Source organism: Jatropha curcas, chromosome 8, assembly GCF_041381405.1.
Source record: "Jatropha curcas cultivar XTBG-Jc1 chromosome 8, XTBG_Jcur_1.0, whole genome shotgun sequence".
NCBI lineage: Eukaryota > Viridiplantae > Streptophyta > Magnoliopsida > Malpighiales > Euphorbiaceae > Jatropha > Jatropha curcas.
Genome location: NC_143158.1, coordinates 23,267,671 through 23,275,374, shown reverse-complemented (window position 1 = coordinate 23,275,374; position 7,704 = coordinate 23,267,671). Strand labels below are relative to the sequence as shown.

General features: G+C 35.8%; 1 long non-coding RNA gene across 1 annotated transcript; it reads right to left on the bottom strand.

The window, feature by feature from the left end:
• Positions 1-2,219: 2,219 nt before the first annotated feature.
• Positions 2,220-7,451, bottom strand: LOC149494370 (uncharacterized). Its single transcript, XR_016322221.1, has 2 exons — positions 7,371-7,451; positions 2,220-3,004 (listed from the first exon to the last, which is right to left on the bottom strand). It is a non-coding gene; the product is annotated as an uncharacterized LOC149494370 (long non-coding RNA).
• Positions 7,452-7,704: the final 253 nt, after the last annotated feature.

Below are 7,704 nucleotides of genomic sequence, written 5' to 3'. Positions count from 1 at the left end.
CCCTATAAATAGATGCAAATAAATATATGAAATGGAAAATACTTATTATTATTTTATTCATTTTCAAGAATGTGATTGAATTTGGTGTATATTATTAAAGAAAATGACTACAAGTGGACCGCACTTTCGGTCCTTTTTTTTTTTTTTAATGAAAATTTGATTGAATAAGAGAAGAAAATTGCACTCAAATTTGAAACATAGAATTGCAATATTGTGAAGGTCAGAGCTCATTTATATTTGTAACTCTTACATGTGTAATTGCATGACCTACACAAGGATTCTTTGACCTTACTCTGCTTAATATGAAAGATCACTCTCTTTGAGAAAAAGGGGGAAAAGGAAAGAAGATGAAAGAGGTGAAGAAGGAACAATGTGGTGGACATAATTGGTGGAAGAGAGCATAGCATAATTTGAAGAAAGCTTTTCTAAATTGGAATCTAGAAGATCCCATGTTTCAACTTTCAACAATAATTTCTTTTCCTTCTATATTCTTTTTCTTTTGGAATCAGAACATATACATAGTGTTCTCAATCTATGTACATATATGTCTATAGCACAAATTGCCATATATATCTATAGCACAAATTGCCATATATGCACCCTTTCTCTCTTATCATTTAAAAATCATTACATTTGCTTTTTCTTTTTTTCATTTGAGTATTCAGGAAGTAATTAGAATAAAATCGTACATGCACTCACCATTAAACTGTATCTTAATATAAAAAAGTCATTATATTTGTCAAATGCTAAAATAAAGCCAATGGTTATAGCGGATATATTCTATTTTGAAGCCATATATGTATAATTCTACAGAATTTTACAAATCCATTTCATTGGAATTTTGTAACGATTACCTAAATGCCTTATTACAAAAAAATTGAAATAATATGTGTGGGGCTCAAAACATACTAGTATTTGTTTGCAAAATAATAAGAAAAAAAAAATGGTCTGAAATTTGAAGGTATCTCTTTGCCTATCCAATCATAATTAATGGCCCAGGTCCCTCTATGTAAGGCCTCTTTAATGGTACCAAATTTGAAGGTGTCCAGTTTATTTTTTAATTTATTTAAATTTCATAGAAAATGAAAACTTAAAGGAAAAAGTTAAATTTTTGGATGGAAGGAAGTGTACAATGGGACAATATTAATTTTATAAATTAAATTCCAATTTTATAAAGATTGTTCATTAAATTTAAGTGTTGATTATTCTCGAGAGGTGAAACGGTATATCCGATAAGGATCCCTTCTCCCTTAATTAAAGATATCAAAATCGAGCCTGAATATAGAATTCCTTTAAGCACTTATGGAAAGAGATATGAATATGGATTGCATACTAAATGATTAAAAACCAAAAAGACTCAATTTTGGATTGATCTCTAAAGTTTAACTCTATTAAACTATTTAATCATTCATCTAAAATAATATTATTTTCACATTTAAGTGAGAGACTAAATATGAACTCATACTAAATGAGAAACTAGGTGTATGACCCATTTATATACCAAATCAATTACAAAGTCTTTTGGCTCAAATAAAGTATTTCTGATCATACATTAAGAAAAAAATAGTAATATTTTTTTAAGAAATCATTTTTTGATTAGCTTGGTATATTGGACCGCTCATATGCCGGGTGTAGACAAATATTTTTCTAGTATCACTATATTAAATCTGAAGGATTTATTTGGTAAACATATTGATTTATCCTTAAATTTTTAAATTTAAAGTAGTGTATTAAAAAAAAATAGAGAGAAAAGTAATTAATTTTGAAAAAATATAGGGACAATATTATAATTTTCCCCATATTAAAGCACCAAGATTAGGGTAGTACTTTCATTTGAGCAAACTAGATAACTTATCATTAAATTTAATTTTTATAGAAAAAAAGAATATACCAAACGTTTTGCATGTACTATACGAGGAATAGAGCCTCCTGTATGTCGTGAAGGACCAGACCCTGGGCTACCAATTTCGGTAAGGCAACTCTTTGAACACTTTTTAGACTTTATTTTAAATCCAAGAGTCTCCCAATAAGGCTTCCAGCTATTCCAAATATCATTAGGGATGTATTTAGGCTTTTTCTTTCGCCATGTACCAAGCATCCCCCTATAGCGTTCTACAGCTTTCTTACTCCAGATTTTTTTACAGATGCATCAATCTCCTCATCTCACACAAAATGTTTCTAAGGCCATAAAGCACAAAAAAACACATAAAATGGACACATTTATCAAGCTAGTCATTAATATTCTATAAGCCAAAGCAAAGTAAAAAAAATCAAAACACAGTCATGGGATGATATGTCTAGTTAAAAAAAATTCAGATTATATACGTAGTTTATCATTGAGCTAAAGTCATATAATATGTTGATGAAAATATAGTCTAAGGGGAGGAAAAGAATATAGTACAACACCTTAAACTCTTCAGTATATGTCCTTCGTTTCTGTAGGCACAAACTTCCATTCATAACCCGCTGGATCCAATTTCTTTATGAAAGATTGAGTGATCATGGTGACAAAGTTAGATAGCTCCAAACTGAAACAAGTAAGAAGCAATCAATAGTTTTATGTTCCTAACAAACCTTCAATTTGCATAACGAAAATAGATATATATAATAGAGTTCTTTAAAAGAATATTCTTACTTGTTCCCTACAAGTCGAAGGACTTTTCAATTACCATTAGTTGTAGTGTAGGCAGTTGAGGATCCAATACCTCCTAATGGTGTACTTGTGGCTGGTCTAGGACCGAATGGGCCTGAGTTAGTTGCTATTGTTAACTGTGGTGGTGGAGTTGTGGCAATTGCTGCTGCTGTGGCTATGACTGTGGCGGTTGTTATGGCTGTGGCTGTGACTGTGGCTTTTGTTGTGGCTGTGGTAACCACACTTTGATTCTGAACAATGATGCATTACACCTTCCTCAGTTGCATGCTCAGCGTGCCATCTCATATGCTCTGCAGTGGCTTTAGATGCATACAATCATTGTAGCCTATGAGTGATGGGGAACTAATACATCTGTTTGTAAGGAACAAGAGATTTCTGATTAGCAGAAGGATGTGTCGTTGGCTTATATCGTGGTTGATTAGAGAACTTACAATAAGTCAACTCACTGTCTTCAACCCAATAAATCATACACCCGTTGTTACAACTATGAATCTTTTGAACAGGCATGTTTAGACCTTGAACTAGCTTCTTTGTTTGGTAGAAATTTCGTGTCATAACATTATCCCTTGGCATCAACTCTTTCATTAATTGACACATGTCATCAAAACATCTTTCGGAGGTGATGTTCTGACTTTATGTGCAACATATGCGCAACAGCTGACAGCTTAGAATGACTTTCACAACCATGCCATACTGCTTCATTTGCAGAACTCAACAAACTATAAAATTGTTGGGCATTAGGTTTGGTGCTTCTTCCATATCATTGGGATTAAATGAGGGACCAGCAGCATCATGTACCATTCTATGATATTCAGTAGAAGGCTCGTCAAATGCACCAGCGTTTCCTGATGAATCATTCATACTTTGATCCCTCACCTCTGGCTGGTCCCCATTTGCCATAACTTCAGCTTCCCCATGCATAGTCCAAACATAATAGCCTGGTACGAAACCATGTTTAAATATGTGTTTCTTGTTGGGATATCCTCCCAAGTCCCACATCGGATAAAGAGGAGAAGTTGAACCAAAATATAATGGTTCAAACCCAACCCATTAGTATGAGGCCTTTTGGGAGGTACCCAAAAACAAATCCGTGAGGGTTTGGCCCAAAGCGGACAATATCATACTAATTCGGGGTTGGATGGTACGCGCGATCCTAACAAGTGGTATCAGAGCCCAGTTTTGGAGCGGGCATTAGCAGCGGACTGCGCAGTGTGAGAAAATTTCGGTGTGACGGTGTAACAACAGGACTAAGACCGGAAGAAAATCTGCAAGTGGTGCCTTGTGTCGAAAGTCTTCCCGACAAGAGGAGGTCGGGCGGCGTGTCCCGCAAAGTTGTAGCGGCGGTACAAGATGGTGGGCAGATTATCCCTGGAAGGGAGGTCACGATTTGTGTGGTCCTTGGTTGGAGGGGAGGTTTGTTGGGATATCCTCCCAAGTCCCACATCGGATAAAGAGGAGAAGTTGAACCAAAATATAATGGTTCAAACCCAACCCATTAGTATGAGGCCTTTTGGGAGGTACCCAAAAACAAATCCGTGAGGGTTTGGCCCAAAGCGAACAATATCATACTAATTCGGGGTTGGATGGTACGCGCGATCCTAACATTTCTCAACTATAAACATGTCTTCGAAGGTCCGGTTTCGACACCTCCTCCTATTACATGGACACCTTATATTATCACCATCCCTACCTTCCACATGATTCCAAGCAAAATTAAGAAATTCTAGGATACCCATCTTAAATTCTTTATTTGGTAGACCATCTGTTAAACTTCTATACATCCATTCACGATTTGAATTCATTTTTCCTGATATTGTTATTTAAAGAAAAGATTTCAACTTGCATTAAATTAAATACAGTAACTATATTAAATTTATTTGTCTTGAAAATGAATTAGAAATTAAAACATAAAATAGAAATGAAAATAAAATACATTAAATAGAAATGAAAACATAATTCTATACTAGGACTAAATTGGGTAGTTTACTTATAGTGAAAACATGACATGAGGATAACTTTTAGAAATTTATTATAATATAATTTAAAGTAAAAGAAATACGAATGTCATTTCCTAGAGAATCTAAATCCTACATATACATGATACATGGTATATTTTCTAAGATTACCCAAAGTATTGTCAGAATCCTTTTCTAAATGGATTGGACCCACCAAGATCCCATCTCAAATTCAATTCAAAACCTTGCAACACCAAGATTGTAGCCTACAGATCTTTAACTAGAGAGATTTAATTATTTAGTCAAAATACATAATTAATAAATAATTAGCAAAAAAAAAAACAAATTATTTGGTAATGAATTGTCAATCCCATAATATAAAAATAAAAATTTGATATTATAGTCTCTTATTATAGTATTTAAATAAGCAAGCCTAAGCTAGTTGCCTTTTGGCTTTGATTGATTGTACCAAGGAAATAGAAGCTAAATTTCAACTATTCCCTGCTGTTGAAGTAGTATGGTGATTGGTGGGGTTTAAGCTTAAAAGTTGTTTGGTTAGAAGAAGCAACCTGGGCACAAAGTCATCAATGAGCATATCAATAGGAAAGCACTGCTGGAGACTTTTACACAATACAAATTCTCTCTTTTATAGTTCTTTCAAATCTAAATATTTCCCAAGTGGCGATTTCTTGGTGCAGGCGCTGGCAGAAATCCAAGTTTTGTATGGAGAGGAATTTGTGCAGCTAAGGATGCTATTTGTTCAGGTTTCCGGTGGCGAATTGGAGATGGCCAATCAGTTAATGTCTGGACTGAACCGTGGCTACTGAGGGATAATCAGTTTCGGGTTAACTTGCCTATCCTTCCTGGTTTTGAACATATAAGGGTTTCAGATCTTATCTTGGCACAAGGGGATCGTGCTTGGAATTTGCCACTGATAAATGGTCTTTTCAACCCTTCAATTGCTGAAGCCATTACCTCTATTCCTTTAGCTACAACTGTTCAGGACGACATCCTTATATGGCATTGGACAGACTCGGGGATATATTCCGTGAAATCCGGATACAGGTTAATAGCATCTCATTGTGTGCAAACTGAAGAGGTTTGGAAGTCAGGTTTTTGGAAAGCTCTTTGGTCACTGAAAGTTCCGATGAAAGTGAGGCATTTCCTCTGGAGGTGTTGTAGAGACATTCTGCCAATTAAAGCAACTCTGGAGAGAAGGGGATTGGAGCTTGATATAGGATGTGATTACTGTGGTGCTGCTGAAACATTAGCCCATGCCCTTGTTGAGTGTCCAAGAGCAAGCTTTTGTTGGCAGTTTTTTGGTGTTCAGCTCAATATTGGAATTTTTCCAACTTTCATACAGATGTTGGAACATTTCCACAAGGTGTGGGAGATTGAGTTCTTTGAGAGTTTTCTTATGGGACTTTGGAGTGTTTGGTTGAGCCGTAATGAGTTGAAATGGAACCAAGTAGCAGAAGGACCTTATCATGTGATTACTCGAGCTAGAAGCATGCTAGCCTCTTGGAAGAAAGCCCAGCTAAAGTCATCTGATTCAGGTATAGGTGTTTTTGCAGGTAATCAATGGCTCCCGCCACCTGCTGGCACCTTTAAAATAAATTTTGATGCAGCAATCCTCCCCTCTGTTGGCCATGGAGCTTTTGGTGCCGTAATTTCAAACTGTCATGGCAGATTTGTATCAGCAGCAGCATCATCATTACAGGGTTGTTCTTCTCCAGCATTAGCAGAAGCTCAAGCGCTAAGACATGTTTTGTCCTGGTTGCTATCGGACTACTCTAGTTTGCCGTTTCAGATTGAAACTGATTGCTTGCAAGTTTACTATGCTATGAGGAGCTCTGTCCAAGACTTATCTGAGTTTGGAGTTGTCATCTCTGAATGTAAGTTACTCTTAGTCCAAATGCCTAATGTCACATTGGCTTGGATTAGAAGACAAGCAAATGATATAGCTCATGTTTTGGCTAAATCAGTTCCTAGTGGGGCTTGTTTTCGAACTTGGGATATTGTTCCCGCTTGTATTGCTCGTTTCTTCTCTTATTAATATATGAACAATATTTCAATGTCAAAAAAATATATATATATAATTAGCCCCCTACAAATTAAATATATGAGTGGGCCATTTCTTCTAAAATATCAGTTGGGTTAACCCTTGTCAAGCAACAACAACAGCAGAAGATATCTCAAAAGGTATACAGGTAGTGACACAAAGCATACAGATTCATAAAGGAAATACAAATTCATTTCTAAAAGAGAGAAAACTTTTAGATAACAGGTAGTGACACAAAGCATACAAATTCATTTCTATTGAAACATATATGTTCATATAGAGAATAAAGGAAGTACTAGTAGATGCATTTAGAGATGGAAATAGAAAACTGAACAGAAGATAGAAACAGAGTCGATGGAGATGGAGGCCAACCATACAATCCAGCATCCTCAATTCCTTCGTAGAAACAAACACAGATTTAATAAACTCTTGCTAATATCATTCCATTCTCATAAACTCTTGCTAATATCATTGCATGTTTGCTAATTACAAACAAACACAGATTTTCAAATTATGAGAAGATGCAAAGAACATAGATTATAAACAAAATAAAAGAAAAGAGGATCTGCATGTAAAGAGACCTCTACAAAACAGAAAAGGAAGATTTTCAAACACAGATTATAAACAAATTCAAACACAGATTTTCAAGGCGTTTACTAAACAAAGAGGAAAAGGGGAAAAAAAGGGAAAGTAAGCTTACCAGTAAAAAAAATGGCGATTTGCTGCTTAAGATGGATGGAGAACTGGAACTTTGTGATTGATAAGCAATCAGGGTCTCTTATTTGAGGGAAGTTACTTTCTTATTGCTTCTGAACAAAGATGGGAAGTCACCTGACATCAATCGATAAGAAAACCGGTCTAGGGGTGGCCACGGAACCGGCGGTTCCGGTTCCAGAAAAACTGGAACCCGGAACCGAACCGAAAAGGTCCGGTTCTGGTTCCGGTTTGGAACCGTCCGGTTCCGGTTCCGGTTCCGATCCGGTGACAAAACCGACAGTTCTGATCGGTTTTCCGGCGAATCGCATAATTTTAAA